General features: G+C 45.8%; 1 protein-coding gene across 4 annotated transcripts in view; it reads right to left on the reverse strand.

The window, feature by feature from the left end:
* Window positions 1–18,922, reverse strand: part of LOC120373759 (activating transcription factor 7 interacting protein) — a 180,480-nt gene that overhangs the window by 134,667 nt on the left and 26,891 nt on the right. The window contains exon 1 of one of the 4 annotated variants that reach the window (XM_039492667.1): window positions 4,549–4,858. The exons of the other annotated variants lie outside the window; for them this stretch is intronic. The gene's annotated coding sequence lies outside the window, so the exon portion shown is untranslated. Of the gene's footprint in view, window positions 1–4,548; window positions 4,859–18,922 lie in introns of those variants that run through there. 4 annotated transcript variants of the gene reach the window in all.

Here is an 18,922-nt window from a genome sequence, read left to right on the forward strand (position 1 = left end):
TCCTGTTTGCCCAGCGTGGAGAGCCGATCAAAAAAGAGCTCCATCATGGACCGTACGGGAGGTACTGGATCTGATTGCTGTATGGGGAGATGATTCTGTGCTAGCAGAACTACGTTTCAAAAGATGAAATGCCAAGACATTTGAAAAAAAAAAAAATCTCCAAGGGCATGATGGAGAGAGGCCACAATAGGGACTCACTACAGTGCCACGTGAAAGTTAAGGAGCTCAGACAAGTGTACCAGAAAGCCAAAGAAGCAAACGGACGCTTCAGGACAGAGCCACAGACATGCCGCTTCTACACTGAGCTGCATGCAATTATAGGGGGGGCCGCCACCACTACCCACCCCTGACTGTGGATTCCGAGGAGGGGGTACTCTCAGCCATGCCTGAGGATTTTGCGGACGGGGAAGATGAGGAGGAGGAGGACGACGAGCTTGTGGAGAGCACACAGCACACCGTTTTCGCCAATAGCCAGGATCTTTTCCTCAGCCTGACTGAAATAGCCCCCAACCCTCCCAAGGCAGTATCCTGGACAATGAAGCCAGCGAAGAGACCTCTGGTGAGTGTACCTTTGTAAATATAAAACATGGTTTAAAAGCAACTGTTTTTTAATGATTAATTTGCCCTGAGGACTTGGGATGCATTCGCGGCCAGTACAGCTACTGGAAAAGTCTGTTAACGTGTCTGGGGATGGAGCGGAAATCATCCAGGGAAATCTCTATGAAGCACTCCTGGAGGTACTCCAAAAGCCTTTGCAGAAGGTTGCTGGGGAGGGCAGCCTTATTCCATCCTCCCTCGTAGGACACTACCACGTCATGCTAGTAGCAAGTAATCTAGTATCATTGCATGACAAAGCCTGGCAGCGTATGGTCCCGGTGTTTGCTGGCATTCAAGCAACATCCGTTCTTTATCTCGCTGTGTTATCCTCAGGAGAGTGATATCGTTCATGGTAGCCTGGTTGAAATATGGGACTTTAATTAAGGGGACATTCAGAGGCGGCCGTTCCTACTGGGCTGTTTGCCTGTGGCTGAAAAGAAATACTCCCCGCAGTTAGCAAAGCATGGGGGGGAGGCGCATTGGTGCTGAGCTGTTTGTGTTTGGCTACCAGGGATCTTCCCTGATACCAGCCACGTGGTAGGGGGGAGAGGTAAAGCGATCATCCCAGAGAATTGGATGGGGGGGGGGGGGGAAGGGGTAAGTTTGGTTTCTGCTACTGCACGTTAACACAAAAACCTCAGCACTCAACGGGCTTTGCTTGGTATGGGAAAGGAGGGCGCTGCTTTTATGAAGGTTGCAGAAGCCGAAAGACAATGGCTTACCATGGCCGCATGCAAGCCGAATTCTGTTGCCCGGCCCTGCGTCTGTGATCTCCAACACCAAAGCCGCAGGCACTCAATATTAAGATGCAAAATGCGACCTTGTACCGAAATCACATGTGCTATGTAATGTGAATAGTGTTGTTCACCATGAAAGAGTATACCCATTGTTCTGTAAAATGTATCTTTTAAAATACTTCTCTCCATTTTTTCCCTCCCTCCCACAGCTGCAAATTTTTCAAGCCTCCCTCCTCCATCCCAAAGGCTATCTCAGATAAGGCAGCGGAAAAAAAACACACGTGAGATGAAATGTTCTCTGAGATCATGCAGTCGACCCGCAATGAAAGAGCTCATCTGAATGAGTGGAAGGACACAGTATCACAGTACAGGAAAGCGGACAACGAATGTGAGGACAGGAGGGACGAATGTGAGGACAGGTGGTGGCAGGAAGATCAGAGGAGGCAGGATGCAATGCTGGGGCTACTGCGGGATCAAACGGACATGCTCCGGCGTCTGGTGGAGCTTCAGGAACGGCAGCAGGATCACAGAGTGCTGCTGCAGGCCCTGTTTAACCGCCCTCCCTCCTCCCCAAGTTCCACAGCCTCCTCACCCAGACACCCAAGAACGCAAGGGGCGGGGGGAAGCTCCGTGCACCCTGCCATTCCACCCCAGTGGACAGCCCAAGCAACAGAAGGCTGTCATTCAACAAGTTTTGAAGTGGCCTTTTACTTCCCCTCCTCTCACACCCCACCCAGGCTACCTTGTCAGTTCTCTCCCTATTTTTATAATGAATTAATAAAGAATACATTGTTTTAAATGATAGTGACTTTATTTCCTTTGCAAGCAAGTTGTGATCAAAGGGGGGAGGGGTGGGTGGCTTACAGGGAATGAGGCAGTCAAGGGGGCGGGTTTTCATCAAGGAGAAACAAATAGAACTGTCACACCGTAGCCTGGCCAGTCATGAAACTGGTTTTCAAAGCTTCTCTGATGCGCAGTGCTTCCTGGTGTGCTCTTCTAATCGCCCTGGTGTCTGGCTGCGCATAATCAGTAGCCAGGTGATTTGCCTCAACCTCCCACCCTGCCATAAACCTCTCCCCCTTACTCTCACAGAGATTGTGGAGCACACAGCAAAACAGCAATAACAATGGGAATATTGGTTTGGCTGAGGTCTGAGCGAGTCAGTAAAGTGCACCAGCGACCCTTTAAACGTCCAAATGCACATTCTACCACCATTCTGCACTTGCTCAGCCTGTAGTTGAACAGCTCCTGTCCAGTCTGCCTGTGTATGGCTTCATAAGCCATGACATTAAGGGCTAGGCTGGATCCCCAAGGATAACTATAGGCATGTCAACATCCCCAACAGTTATTTTCTGGTCTGGGAAGTAAATCCCTTGCTGCAGCCATTTAAACAGACTAGTGTTCCTGAAGACACGAGTGTCATGAACCCTTCCCGGCCATCCCACATTGATGTTGGTGAAACGTCCCTTGTGATCCACCAGTGCTTGCAGCACCATTGAAAAGTACCCCTTGCGGTTTATGTACTGGCTGCCCTGGTGCTCCAGTGCCAAGATAGGGATATGGGTTCCATCTATCGCCCCACCACAGTTAGGGAATCCCCTTGCAGCAAAGCCATCTACTATGGCCTGCACGTTTCCCAGAGTCACTACCTTTGGTAGCAGCAGCTCAGCGATTGCTTTGGCTACTTGCATCACAGCAGCCCCCAAAGTAGATTTGCCCACTCCAAATTGATTCCCAACTGATTGGTAGCTGTCTGGGACTGCAAGCTTCCACAGGGCTATCACCACTCACTTTTCAACTGTGAGGGCTGCTCTCATCTTGGTATTCTGGCACTTCAGGAGAGGGGAAAGCAAGTCACAAAGTTCCATGAAAGTGCCCTTACGCATGCGAAAGTTTCGCAGCCACTACGACTCATCCCACACGTGCAACACTATGCAGTTCCACCACTCTCTGCTTGTTTCCCGGGCCCAGAATTGGCGTTCCGTGGCATGAACCTGCCCCATTAACACCATGATCTCCGAAGCGCCGGGGCCCGCAGTTTGAGAAAATTCGGTGTCCATGTCCTCATCACTCTCGTCGCCGTGCTGCTGTCGCCTCCTCCTCGCCTGGTTTTGCAGGGTCTGGTTCAGCATAAACTGCACGATAATGCGCGAGGTGTTTACAATGTTCTTGACTGCTGCGTTGAGCTCAGCAGGCTCCATATTTGCCGTGGAATGGTGTCTGCACTGAAAAAAGGCACACGATTGTCTGCCATTGTTCTAATGGCGGGACGGGCAACTGACGACATGATTTACAGGGAATTAAATTCCACAAAGGTGAAGGCTTTGCATCAAGGAGAAACAAACAACTGTCACACAGAATGGCCCCCTCAAGGATTGAACTCAAAAGCCTGGGTTTAGCAGGCTGTTGATTTCACAGAGGGACGGGGGAGCAAATGAATACAAAACAAATCTGGTTTATTTCTTGTTTTGATCCACGCCATCTATCTTTTACATCTTAAAATACTTCTCAGCAGCAGACAGTGCAGTGTGACTGCTAACCATCGTCATCTCCAAGGCGCTTAGCAGATGATGCTGCATTAAGACTGTAAGCCGTCATCTCCTGGCTACTCGCCAGAAGATGCTATATTATGACTGCTAGCCCTCAACATCTCCTGGGCGCTCGGCAGAATATGGGAAATGATCTGGCTGAGTCACTCCCATCTCTGTATGATGATGATGGCTTTCAGTCCTAATGCACCATCTGCTACCAAAAGGCAATGAGCTGCTGCTGTGTGGCAATGCAGTCCCATGTCTGCCAGCACCCAGGAGATTTACCGTCAGCTGTGTGGGCTCCATGCTTGCCGCGGTATGGCATCTGCACAGGTAACCCAGGAAAAAAAAGGCATGAAATGGTTGTCTGCCATTGCTTTCATGGAGGGAGGGAGGGAGAGGGGGGCCTGACAACATGTACCCAGAACTACCCGCGACAATGTTTTTTGCCCCATCACGCATTGGGATCTCAACCCAGAATTCCAATGAGTGGCAGAGACTGCAGGAACTATGCGATAGCTACCCACAGTGCAACACTCCAAAACTCGATGCTAGCCTCAGTACTATGGACGCACACCCCCAAATGAATGTGCTTAGTGTGGCCACATGCACTCAACTTTATACAATCTGTTGCCAAAAATCGAATTCTGTAAAATCGGAGTAATCTCGTAGTGTAGACATACCCTAAATGTCAATTCTTACGTCTCCAGTCTGAGGGTCCCACAGAAGATCTACGTCTCGACTCCAGAGCAATGCTCCTTCCTAACTCTTCTTGAATAAATCGATAAGTGCAGTCAACCAATGGAGGAGCCTTAGATGTCTCAGCACTGGAGCTCGGGGTGGAATCATGGCTTGCTGGGGCAAGAGGGACTGAAGGGAGAACTGAGCTTTAGCTGTGTCCTTCTCTGTTCCCAGGGAGGTCTTCATGGAGCACTTCAGAAAAAATAACTGAACTAGCATTCGCAGCTTTCTGAGGCTGCTTGGAAAAACAGCAGCGGACGTAGAAATGGTCAAGGATATAACCTTCGCCTACAAGAAAAAGGCAATTAGTGTACCCATTGTTGAGTAGTATAGATGCATTACAGGAGGGACATATCTTAAACCTTGGAGATTTAGCTCCAGTTCCAGTATATGCACAAGAATGCAATCAATGTGGACAATCACTTGAAGACAATTCTGTTAGTGAAAGACTCCCGCTCCTAAATATGGAACACTGGAGGGGTAAACCACTTTTGGATAAAATATAATTTAAAATGAGTACCAAGAAAATAAAGAACTAGTTACATATTTACAAACATTAAACACTAAATATAGGGAAGATTAGCTCCCGACTGGTGTACTGGAAATGCAGGTATCTTTTAAAAGGTAACAATTCTGATCCCCCCCCCCCTCCGCCCCCCAACATCCCTCACCACGATGATATCACTGCTTGCCTCAAAATATCCACAAGACAATGGACAACACTCAGAAATTTACCCAAACACATGACCAAACTCATTTATTTCACCCTTACCCATAATAACTTTACATTTAACAACAAAAACTTTGCCTAAACCATGGGAACAGCCATTTGGGTACTAAGATGGCCCCTCAATAAACCAACCTTTTCAGGCACCACATCAAGAAACAATTTTCAGAAAAATGCACTATAAATCCAATGATATACCTGAGAAACATTGTTCATATTTTCATCCTCTGGGCAGATGACCTAAACTCCCTCTGAGATTTCCACCACAACTTCAACATCCATCCTGATCCATCCAATTATCTTTGGAACACTCCCACATAAGCATAATCTTCAGGGAAACTACAATCAGTTTCAACCATGGAACCCTACAAATGATTATATACAAGAAACCCATAGCTCAGAGCTGAAACATGACTACAAGCAATAAGCCCATGAAGGTGTATGATGGTTTGATTCGGTTGTGTGTTTTTAGGAAAATTATAAACTCATGAAAGTAGAGGCTTTTGGTGGAAAATCATTTGAGCAATGTCATCTAGATTTGGAAACGTGTAAATCCTCCACTGGACAAGTGCTATTTGGGTTACTTAGATGATGTAATTGTTCTGGCTGTTTGAATTTCACAAGGTGGGTGAGGTAATATCTTTTATTGGACCAACATCTGTTGGTGGAAGGAACAAACTTTTGCGCTTCACAGAGTACTTCCCAACCAGAAGTAGGGCCATGTTTACACTACACAGTTAAGTCAACATAAGGCAGCTTATGTCGACCTAACTGTGGAGGTGAACACACTACAACACTCCTCCTGAAGATTTAACTCTCCTGCTACGCCAACATAAAAAACCCATCTCAAGAAGAGGTGTAGTGTTTAGGGAGACATAATTAAAGCAACAAAGTGTTACTGTAGACACTGTGTTGGTTTTCGCCCTAAGTGGCCTCCAGAAGGTGTCCCATAATGCTTATCGTGACCGCTCTGGTCAGCAGTTTGAACTCCATTGCCCTGCACCCAGGTACACAGGCATATGCCTCTCCCCATTTTAAGCCCTGGGAATTTTTGGAATTCTTCTTCCTGTTTGCTTAGCATGCACAGCTCACATAGCATCTACCAAGCTGACCATGCTGGCTCCCAGCAGCAAACATGCTCCTACCTGGAGTACACCGGAGTTGGTGGATCCGTTGGGTCTGAGGGGAGAGGAGGCTGTGCAGTTATAGCTCTGTTCAACCTGCATGAACTCTGATACCTATGAGCAGATTGTTTGTGGCATGGAGAAGGGGCACGATAGGGACACAGCAGTGCTGTGCAAAGATCAAGGATCTGAGGCAGGCATACCAGAAGGCAAGGTATGCCAATCGTCGGTCTGGTGGTTTGCCAAAAGACATGATGCTTCTACAAGGAGCTGCACACCATCCTCAGCGGCTACCCCAACGCCACTGCCAAGAGCCCAGTGAATACTTCAGGGGGACTCGAGACAGCGGCCAGCAGAGTGAATCCTGAGGACAATGTAGTGGACAAGGAAGTGGAGTTGGAGGAGGATGGGGGACAGACAACAGGGACATCTAGTGGCATGGCAAGCCAGAACCTTTTTTTTTTTTTTTAAACTCCAGAGGGGTCTAGCCAGTCCCAGCACTCCGGCTCTGGCACTGGCACATCTGATGCAGGAGAGGGAAGCTCTAGTAAGTACTATTGCGCTTTGATACTGAAGGGAGACATGAGATTTGTACCCTGATTTAAAAAAAGCAGAGCACTGAGAGATTATAATAACTGACACAGGCACAGTTTGTATCTGCTTTTCATTCCCCTGGGCAGCTAGGCAGAGGGGGCCCTGCAGAAAAGTTTGTTTATGCATACCAGGATGTTCTGGGAATCCTCCATAAAGCTCTCTAGGAAACTATCCTGGAGGTACTTTGCAATCTTCTGCTGAAGGTTTCTTGAGAGGGCTGCCTTGTTTCTTTCCCCAGGAATTTTGCCCTGCCAATTGTTAATTACTTCAGCATGCACTAAAGCAGCACATAGGCAAGCAGCATACGGACCTGATCTGCAGCTACACACATGCATCCTTGGTTACCCTCAGAGTGAAATATCAGCTGCTATCATCTCAGCCTGTGGAAAATGGTGCCAGTAACAAGAATAATGGCCCCTAGGCGCTTGTAGTGATACTCCTCCGAACTCCCCCACCCCACCCCTTTGTCCCATCTTTCCCCTTCCCCCCAAGCCAAACTCACCAAGACTGGGGCTCTCCCTGTGCTATGTTCCTGCCATGAGAAAGTGGTGTTTCTAATTTGTTTGGATCAAGGCTACGAGTGCACTCACAATAGTGCCTCTGTCTGTTGTTTCTTTAGCTACTGCAGATGTGCCCTTGAGAGTCTCATCCTGCACACTGGCTTAGCAGTTCCATCTGATGAGAATGAAACAGGAGGAATAAGGGAGACATGTTCTGGGAGGTGCTGCAATCCTCTGATGGTTTGGATTGCGAACATGGACCATACAAAGACGTTATCAATGAGAAACTGTGAATGGATAGCCAGAAGAGGAAACAGACAGGAGCAGATGCTACAGCTGCTCCAGTACCAAACCGATATGCTGAGGTCCTGACTGAACTCCTGGCAGAAACATCCATGCTCACCTCCCCTTACAGCCCAATCAGAGCCGCCTTCCATGCCCCTCCTATACTCCCTCCCCACATTCTTCACATGTTCCCAGGTTGTTGTAGTATCCCATGCACTCCAGTCCACTCCCCATGTTTCGCAATGACAGCTGGACATAAATCCAACCAGGAGAGCCTAATTTGAAAATATGCTCTTGATTTTCATGATCCTTGCAGAACACAGAAATGTTTTCATGAGTGTGGAATAAAAGTATTTATAGAAAGAGAAGGAATCTTTATTTGTCTCCTACATCTAATGGCTGCCACTGAAATGCATACACAGTGGTAACGGGCACATTTGCACTGTAAAATTTAGGCACACATAGCAATCATTACAAGGTTCACATTATGGTGGAAGAAAACAATGCCTGGTTAAATGCATTACATAAACCGAAATCACTGGAGCTCATTTGTAAAAATGCTCCTTTAAAGCCTCTGTGATTCGAACAGCTCGCCATTGAACCACTCTAACAGCCCTGGTATCTGGCTACTCAAAAGCAGCAGCCAGCCGATCCAGCTCAATGCTCCATCCTTGCGGAATCTTCTCTCTCTTAGCTTCACAAATGTTATGCAGAGCACAGCAAGCTGCTATGGCAATGGAAATATTTTCCACGTTGAGATTTAACCTGCCAAAAAGGCAGCGCCAACAACCTTTTATGCAGCCAAAGCTACATTCAACAGTCATTCTGCACCTGATGAGCCTGTTGTTGAAGCACTCTTTGTGCAGCCAAGGTTGTTGGTGTAAGGCTTCATGAGCTACGAGGGCAAGGGGTAGTAGGCTGGGACTCCAAAGATCACTATTGGCATTGCCACATCCCCAACTGGAATCTTCTGGTCTGGAAAGAGTTTCTTCTTGCCGCTTTCTCTACAGGCCAGTATTCCTGAAGATGCATACATTATGCACCTACCCTGACCACCCTGCACTGATATCGATAAAACAAGCCCAGTGATCCATCAGAGCTTGCAATACCATAGAAAAATAGCCTTTTTTGTTTATTTACTCTGTCACAAGTTGGTCTGGAACCAAAATAAAGATGTGTGCACCACCTATCACCTTCTCACAGGTAGGGAATCCCATTGTCACAAAACCATCCACCATTTCATGCACATTACTCAAAGACACAGTCCTTCATAGCAGGAGGTAATTAATGGTCCTGCAAACTTGCATGACTGCAACCACCACGATGGACTTCCCCACGCCAAACTGATTTGCGACTGACCGGTAGCAATCTGGACTTGCCAGCTTCCACACAGCAATCACCACTCGCTTCTCCACTATTAGAGCAGTACTCGTTTTGGTGTCCTTGCGCTGAAAGGCAGGGGCAAGTGCCACACACAATTCCAGGAAGGTGGCTTTGCATATCTGAAAGTTCTGCTGTCACTGCGCGTCATCCCATACCTACATAACAATGTGATCCCACCACTCAGTGCTTGTTTCCCATGGCCAGATCCGACAGACCACCATGTGCAGCTGCTGTGTGAATGCCAAAAGCAATCTTGAATTGTTTCTGTCCATGGCACACAGCAGGGTAGCCACCATGGTTTCATTATCAGATTCACAGCTCATGAAGTACTGCCAGATCACCAACGTTGTGTTCATAATGCTCATCACAATACTGAAGAGAAGGGCAGGATCTATACTTTCAGGCAGAGATGGTGGACATGCAGTTTACAGGGGCTCTTGAAAAGCAGTGAAAAACACAGTTGGAAGCCCATGGAATAATGGGACAGAGAAAATTGAATCATGGGATGCTGAGCCTGCCCCCATAGAATCTCAGGGTTGGAAGGGACCTCAGGAGGTCATCTAGTCCAATCCCCTGCTCAAAGCAGGACCAAACCCAACTAAATCATCCCAGCCAGGGCTTTGTCAAGCCTGACCTTAAAAACCTCTAAGGAAGGCGATTCAACCACCTCCCTAGGTAACCCATTCCAGTTCTTCACCACCCTACTAGTGAAAAAGGTTTTCCTAATGTCCAACCTAAACCTCCCCCTCTGCAACTTGAGACCATTACTCCTTGTTCTGTCATCTTCTACCACTGAGGACAGTCTAGATCCATCCTCTTTGGAACCCCCTTTCAGGTAGTTGAAAGCAGCTATCAAATCCCCCCTCATTCTTCTCTTCTGCAGGCTAAACAATCCCAGTTCCCTCAGCCTCTCCTCATAAGTCATGTGCTCCAGCCCCCTAATCATTTTTGTTGCCCTCCGCTGGACTCTCTCCAATTTATCCACATCCTTCTTGTAGACCAAAACTGGACACAGTACTCCAAATGAGGCCTCACCACTGCTGAATAGAGGGGAATGATCACATCCCTCGATCTGCTGGAAATGCCCCTACTTATACAACCCAAAATGCCATTAGCCTTCTTGGCAACAAGGGCACACTGTTGACTCATATTCAGCTTTTCGTCCACTGTAACCCCTAGGTCCTTTTCTGCAGAACTGCTGCCCAGCCATTCGGTCCCTAGTCTGTAACAGTGCACGGGATTCTTCTGTCCTAAGTGCAGGACTCTGCACTTGTCCTTGCTGAACCTCATCATATTTCTTTTGGCCCAATCCTCTAATTTGTCTAGGTCCCTCTGTATCCTATCCCTACCCTCCAGCGTATCAACCACTCCTCCCAGTTTAGTGTCATCTGCAAACTTGCTAAGGGTGCAGTCCACACCATCCTCCAGATCGTTAATGAAGATATTGAACAAAACCGGCCCCAGCACCGACCCTTGGGGCACTCCACTTGATACCGGCTGCCAACTAGACATGGAACCATTGATCACTACCCGTTGAGCCCAACCATCTAGCCAGTTTTCTATCCACCTTACCGTCCATTCATCCAGCCCAGATTTCTTTAACTTGCTGGCAAGAATACTGTGGAAGACTGTATCAAAAGCTTTGCTAAAGTCCAGAAATAGCCCATCCACTGCTTTCCCCTCATCCACAGAACCGGTTATCTCATCATAGAAGGCAATTAGGTTAGTCAGGCATGACTTGCCCTTGGTGAATCCATGCTGACTGTTCCTGATCACTTTCCCCTCCTTTAAGTGGTTCAGATTGATTCCTTGAGGACCTGTTCCATGATTTTTCCAGGGACTGAGGTGAGACTGACTGGCCTGTAGTTCCCTGGATCTTCCTTCTTCCCTTTTTTAAAGATGGGCACTACATTAGCTTTTTTCCAGTCATCCAGGACCTCCCCCCGATCGCCACAATTTTTCAAAGATAATGGCCAATGGCTCTGCAATCTCAGCCAACTCCTTTAGCAGCGCATCCGGCCCCATGGACTTGTGCTCGTCCAGCTTTTCTAAATAGTCCCGAACTACTTCTTTCCCCACAGAGAGCTGGTCACCTCCTCCCCATACCGTGCTGCAGAGTGCAGCTGTCTGAGAGCTGACCTTGTCTGTGAAGACAGAAGCAAAAAAAGCATTGAGTACACTAGCTTTCTCCACATCCTCTGTCACTAGGTTCCCTCCCTCTTTCAGCAAGGGGCCCACACTTTCCTTGACTTTCTTCTTGTTGCTAACATACCTGAAGAAACCCTTCTTGTTACTCCTAACATCTCCGGCTAGCTGCAACTCCGAGCGTGATTTGGCCTTCCTAATTTCACTCCTGCATGCCTGAGCAATACTTTTATACTCCTCCCTGGTTATTTGTCCAATCTTCCACTTCTTGTAAGCTGTTTTTTTGTGTTTAAGATGAGCAAGGATTTCACTGTTAAGCCAAGCTGGTCGCCTGCCATATTTACTTTTCTTCCTACACATCGGGATGGTTTGTTCCTGCAACCTCAATAAGGATTCTTTAAAATACAGCCAGCTTTCCTCGACTCCTTTCCCCATCATGTTATTCTCCCAGGGGATCTTGCCCATCAGTTCCCTGAGGGAGTCGAAGTCTGCTTTTCTGAAGTCCAGGGTCTCTGTTCTACTGCTCTCCTCTCTTCCTTGTATCAGGATCCTGAACTCGACCATCTCATGGTCACTGACTCCCAGGTTCCCATCCACTATTGCTTCCTCTACTATTTCTTCCCTGTTTGTGAGCAACAGGTCAAGAAGAGCTTTTCCCCTAGTTGGTTCCTCCAGCACTTGCACCAGGAAATTGTCCCCTACACTTTCCAGAAACTTCTTGGATTGTCTGTGCACTGCTGTATTGCCCTCCCAGCAGATATCAGGGTGATTAAAGTCACCCATGAGAACCAGGGCCTGTGATCTAGCAACTTCTGTTAGTTGCTGGAAGAAAGCCCCATCCACCTCATCCCCCTGGTCTGGTGGTCTGTAGTAGACTCCCACCACGACATCACCCTTGTTGTTCATACTTCTAAATTTAATCCAGAGACTCTCAGGTTTTTCTGCAGTTTCATACTGGAGCTCTGAGCAGTCATACTGCTCTCTTACATACAACACAACTCCCCCACCTTTTCTGCCCTGCCTATCCTTCCTGAACAGTTTATATCCATCCATGACAGTACTCCAATCATGTAGGTTATCCCATCAAGTCTCTGTTATTCCAATTACATCATAATTCCTTGACTGTGCCAGGACTTCTAGTTCTCCCTGCTTGTTCCCCAGGCTTCTTGCATTTGTGTATAGGCATGTAAGATAACTCACTGATCATCCTGGTGTCCCAGTATGGGGCTGGAGCCCTCCCCTCTTGCACTCACCTACTTGTGCTTTCTCCCGATATCCCATTTCCCCACATACCTCGGGGCTTTGGTCTCCTTCCCCCGGTGAACCTAGTTTAAAGCCCTCCTCACTAGGTTAGCCAGCCTGCTTGCAAAGATGCTCTTCCCTCTCTTTGTGAGGTGGAGCCCGTCTCTGCCTAGCAATCCTTCTTCTTGGAAGACCATCCCATGGTCAAAGAATCCAAACCCTTCTCTCCGACACCATCTGCGTAGCCATTCGTTGATTTCCACGATTCGACGGTCTCTACCCTGGCCTTTTCCTGCCACGGGGAGGATAGATGAGAACACCACTTGCGCCTCAAACTCCTTTATCCTTCTTCCCAGAGCCAAGTAGTCTGCAGTGATACACTCGAGGTCATTCTTGGCAGTATCATTGGTGCCCACGTGGAGAAGCAGGAATGGGTAGCAATCCAAGGGCTTGATGAGTCTCGGCAGTCTCTCCATCACATCATGAATCCTAGCCCCTGGCAAGCAGCACACCTCTCGGTTTTCTGGGTCAGGGCAGCAGATAGATGACTCAGTCCCCCTGAGGGGAGAGTCCCCGACCACCACCACCCTCCTCCTGGGAGTGGTGGTCGTGGAACCCCCATCCCTAGGACAGCGCATCTCATGCCTTCCAATCAGTGGAGTCTCCTTCTGCTCTGTTCCTTCAGATGCATCATCCACTCCACCCTCTGCACTAGTACCTGCGGAGAGAACATGAAAACGGTTGCTTACCTGCATCTGTATTACTGGTACAACGACGTTTCTGGTACTCTTTCCTCTTCTGGAAGTCACATGCCGCCAATTATCCTCGCTAGCCTTGTGTCCCCGCTGCGTAGCCTGCTCTGAATCTTCAGAACATTGTGCCCGCTGAAGCTAATCCTGACGTCTATCCAGGAAATCCTCATTTTCTTTTATGGAACGCAGGGTTGATATTCGTTTCTCCAGACCTTGAATCTTCTCTTCCAAAACGGAGATCAGCTTGCACTTTGTACAGACAAAGTCGCTTCTATCCTGTGGAAGGAAGACGAACATGGCGCATCCTGTGCAGGTCACAACAGCGGATCGCTCCGCATCCATAGTCTCTTCCTTCTAAGAGCTTCCTTACTTGTGGCAGAAGCTACTCAGAGGAACCTGGGGGGGGGGGGGGGTCAGTAGGCTCTCTCCAGGTGAACTCCCAGGCAAACTCCTTCTGTTTGCCTCTCTGCTGTTCGCTGCTCAGCTGGTTCGCAGCTGACTGCCTTTTTATAACAGTCAGGCCCAGCTGGAACAAAGCACTCCCAGTTCACACTGTTCAAACAAGCAATCAAACACTCAAGCACACGGTCATGAGGCACTGTGATCCCTTCCCAGAAAACCCAGCAGCAGATGGTGGTGAGTTGCACAGTGGGAGAGCTACCCATGGTGCACTGCTCTCTGTCGATGCAAGAGCATCAACTGTGGACACACTTCGCCAGCACAAAGAGTGTTGTGTGGACATGCAAAAGTGTTTCAATTACAGCAGTGGATGAATATCGACATAACTTAAGTCGACTTAACTTTATAGTGTAGACATAGCCTAAGCTAAATACAAAGTGGGACAGATTGTTAAGCATAAGGCGTTTACAGGTCAGGAAGCCATAGTAGGAGGCCACTTTTAAAATCAAGTGGGCAATTACTTCTGCAATCATAGGACAAAGGAAGGTTAGTAGGCAGCAGGATGGGTTACAGACTTTTGTAATGGGCCATAAAACCAGTGTTTCTGTTAAGCCCATAGTTTTTAAATGTCCAGCAGAGTTATGAATTTAAGTTCCCAGGTTCATCTTTTGAAGGTGTTGTGCAGGTTTCCTTTGAAAATGAGGACAGAGGTCAGATATGGAGTGATTACATTGTGAAAAATGTTCACCATGATAAGATCTCTTGTGGGGGGGGGGGTGAAGGAGTAGAAAGAGTTCATTTGATTGTGTAGGGATTGTCTGGTTTCACTCATATAATTTTTGTTGTTGGGGCATTTGATGCACTGGATGAGGAACACCACATGTGATAGGAATGTGTAGGATCCATCGATCTTGCAAGTTGTGTTGTGGGGGATATTGATCATCCTAGTATTGAAATATGTCTGCAAGGTTTGCATCTGTTGTTCTGGCAGGGTCTGGTGCTGCTTTGAGTTGGTGTGTCCTGGTCTGTGGGGAGCTTACTCCTGATGAGGAGTTTTGTGATGTTGAGAGGTGGTTTGAAGACCAAAAGAGGGGGTTCTTTCAGGATGTGGTCTCCATCAAATATGGATGGTAATTGTTTGATACCATCCCATATGGCTTCGAGTGTGGGTTGACAGGTGACAGCTAGGGGGTCAGTGGGTTGTTTTCTTTTTTCTGTATTGAAGCAGATTCTCTCAGGGTATTTGGGTGGCCCACATTCCATGATGCAATCTACTTCTCTGATAGAGTGTCCTTTTTCAGCGAAGGCAGTTTTAAGTGTGTTTAGGTGTGTATCCTGGACTTTTTCTTTGGATCACATTCTGTAGTATCTGACTGCCTAGCTGTAGATAACAGATTTCTTGGTGTGCCTGGGGTGGTTGCTGGATCTGTGGAGGTGAGTGTGGTGATCCAATATTTCTGGACACTTGAAAAATACTTCTTTACTTGTTAATCTTTTCCTGGGATGTGGCAAAATCATTACACACAGTAGATTATTTCCTCTGGTCTTTCCGTTAGGTAACTGCAACCAGTCCAAATACTACTTTTCATGCCTAGTGCTGCTTCTGACAACTTCTCTTGCAGCTCCCAGTTGAGAACTATTCAAGCTCAAATGCAAGACGTAATCTACCCAGCCAAGAAGTTCATTTAATACCTGCCAAAATGCCTTCAAAGTGCACAGGCAGAGTGTATTGTTTTTTCCATATTACAGGAAATGGGTAGGGAAGATTTGCATGATGTGGCTGCCACTGGTATAGTGGGAGGGCTTAACCAGCAATTACATCTACCAAGGGTGAAAGAATCCTCAGTATAAAGGAAACAGAAAGTTGGGCTAAAGGAGAAAAAAAAAATAAAAGGACAAAAATCTCCCCCCACAAGGAAGCCCAAGGGCTGTTGGAGGAGATTTCTGAGCATATGCTGTGCAAGGGCCACAGCTGCCAATAAGGAGACAATGGTGTTGTTTTGTGAAGCACTATTTTATCAAAGGTTGTCAAAGTTTTCTTCTGAGGACAGTAAGCCCAGAACTGGCAAGTTCTGAAGATGAACTGGATTCACAGAAAGAGACACTACTGAGAAATTAGGATTCTGGTAAGGGCTGTTCAAGTCTAAAACACTAGGAAAGGGAGACCCAACTCCTGTATCTCAGAATGAATAAGAACACCTTCAAATTCAATTTGTTTTTCTGCATCAGCCATTTCCCCCCAAGTATGGGGGGGAATCTTCTTTTCTCTTCAGCATTTGTCATTATCTTGATGATTCCTGTTGCCAGATGCCCCCCATTTGCTCTTTCGAATGCAGTTTGCACTGTTTCCTGTTATGCTGTTACAAAGCCACAAGCAGCAGAAGCACCTCAATGATGTTAGATACTTGCTTAAAGCTCCACTGCTCTATATGATCAACTGTATTCATGCTTATAAATATGTAATCAATTAATGTAAAGAATGAGTGACAATGTGAGTGAGTGACAGTCAATGGCAAAACAAAGAGGCAAATATCGCCTTTTATGAAATCATAGTATTATCTTGGTGAGGGTATAAATCTCAAGACAGGCAGCCACGTGGGTTATCAACAAGGAAACGTAACAGCACGCTAAACTCAGGACAAGAACAGAAGCAGTAGAACACTCCCGCAGATCCAAAGGGACTTCGGGGACTCTCGTCGCCTTGCAGCCAATCTCCGGGCAGCTGTCGCCTGATCACTCTCAGCCACCTGTGAAATCGAAACCAGCATCCACGTCTGCAGTCTGCTGGGCATGAACGTGTTGTGTGTGAGAATATAATTGCACAAGTAAGGGATGCCAATAAATCAACCCTGAGTGTTGCTCTAGTTCGACCTTTGTGGTTATTTCTTGGCTGGTTCCAAAGCAGAAGGGAATTTCATGAATATTCCACCTCAATTTTAGTTATTCAAAAGGCACCACTGATCAGACTCAGCAGTGGTAACCTAAGTAAGAGTCCTTGATATCAACTGAAGCAAATAAATTATGTTTGTATACTGCTGGTAGGACTGAGAAGAAGAATTTTATCTTAAATTTATTTTCATTACATGAAATAATTAATCCACTTCAAGTCCAGGATGAGCCTGAATTGTCCTGACTGGAGAATTATGAAATATCTTGGACACCTCACTCCACCATCCCTACCTCTTTGAAGTAATATTTTGGGTGAATGCAGGAAATGGCATCAATGCTGATCAAATGGGTTAGCATGGTAACATGGTTACTTCTGATGATCAAGAATGTGATTTGGAGAGATCAGGGTAGAGAATGGAATTCTCTAAACTACCTCCCAACCACAAGTAAAATGACCCAATTGTCTGAGGTAATTATGGACTATTTTTCCAGATCCTTAAGTGAAGAATAAGAAGAGTCTGAATTGATTTCTTTTGCCTTTGCAAAGTCTTCAAGTCCTCCCTACAAGAGGAACATTTTTGTATCTGGATTTGTGATTAGATAAACGAATCTTGCTCCAACAGAAAACCTTTTCCAGAGATGAATCTGTATTGTCACCTAAGACTCTGATGCTCTTAAAAGTATTAGAAGTCTTGACTTGAAAGGAAAATTCACAATGTGTCACACTTTCTCCAGGATCAGCACCACAAGTTATGGTGAGCCATAGTGAAGGAACCAAAATTGTTTGCTTCAAAGTGAATGGAGTCTTAAAAAAGAGAACCTGAAATACATTAGAAATATAGAACAAATTTTAATAATTCAATTCCTCAAAAAATTCTGTGTAACTTGGAAAAATGTAAGAAATTGGAAGCCACAGATGGCAAAGTGAAATATCATACAGTTTGATCTTGTGCCCACACTTTTTAGGTACATAACATACTCTTCGGGCTACCCTAAGTAATACCACTTTCACTTCAGTGTTTTTTGGCAGTGGTTATTGGCATTGTGGGCATCTGTGACCATGGTATAATAGCCCATTTTTTAAATAACAGTCATTTTTCTATTAATACCACTGCTTAGGAAGACTTTATGGTTAAGAATGTGTTTGAGCCTTCTGGCCATTTAAGTGTAAGCTAATTTACTGTTAGGAGAAAAAATTCTCAGTAAAGAAACTGGGCATTAAAATATATGAACGTTTAAACAGACATTTAACCCAGAAAATTGAGTTATAGGTAAGTTGGTCTATTTTTATCAACAGTAATGCTCTACAGGGTAACTCCTTAGCATGTATCAAATTTAGGTTTCAGAACATATGGAACATTTCACTCTGAATGGAGTGTCCTTCTTGATCTTGTCTCACTACCTTAATTTTTATTTCATGTCGTCTGTTGCACGAGAGTAAAACTGAACTTGATGCAGAGCTACTGTACTTAAAACTACCATTCCAGATCAATTTTTTCTAATTGTTTAAGAAGAAATTGTGATTTATGTAAACACTGAAAGAAAGAAGAAGGATGCTAAGGCAATCACTCAAAGGAAAATGTGCCTTAGTTATTAAATTTATTTTTCATCCAAACTTTCCGGGCTCAAAACTTTCAGAATGGATAGGTTTAAGCTACTCAAATGTGTTTTAGAATCACTTTCTGTAAAGAAAGATTTGTGAAGGTTAGTCACTACTATGAATGTTACAGTATACAGAATGTGAGTGAAGAACAGTATAGAAGAATGTGTGTGTGAGATCAGTATAACCTTTCATGAATAATGTCTGAGATATATAACATTTATAGAACTTGAAAATATTAAATTTGTATAAATGGATGTAATGTGATATTTCTGAATCTGGACACAGCACAAAATGAGAACTGAGTCATGTGAACCGCTCCATTCATTTACATGGGTGTTTAGGATTATGGGAACAACGAGTAGTCTGGTGGCACTAACAGATTTATTTGGGCATAAGCTTTCGTGGGTAAAAAACCCACTTCTTCAGATGCAGGAATTGTCAAAAATGTAGCACCCATAGTGCAGTATTCTAACAATAGTCAGCACCAGATGCTTCAAAGAAAGGTTCAAGAAATACCACAGAAGACCAGTGTAAAATAATCTGACCCTTATGAAAGTCTCATCCTAACCAATAATAATAGATCAGTTTAGACCCAATAACACGAGGTTTTATATCCATTCCACAACTCTTTTTAGAATTACATATCATAACTCTGAAAATTATTATCCACATA

The sequence above is a fragment of the Mauremys reevesii genome, linkage group 1 (genome assembly GCF_016161935.1).
Source record: "Mauremys reevesii isolate NIE-2019 linkage group 1, ASM1616193v1, whole genome shotgun sequence".
Lineage (NCBI taxonomy): Eukaryota > Metazoa > Chordata > Testudines > Geoemydidae > Mauremys > Mauremys reevesii.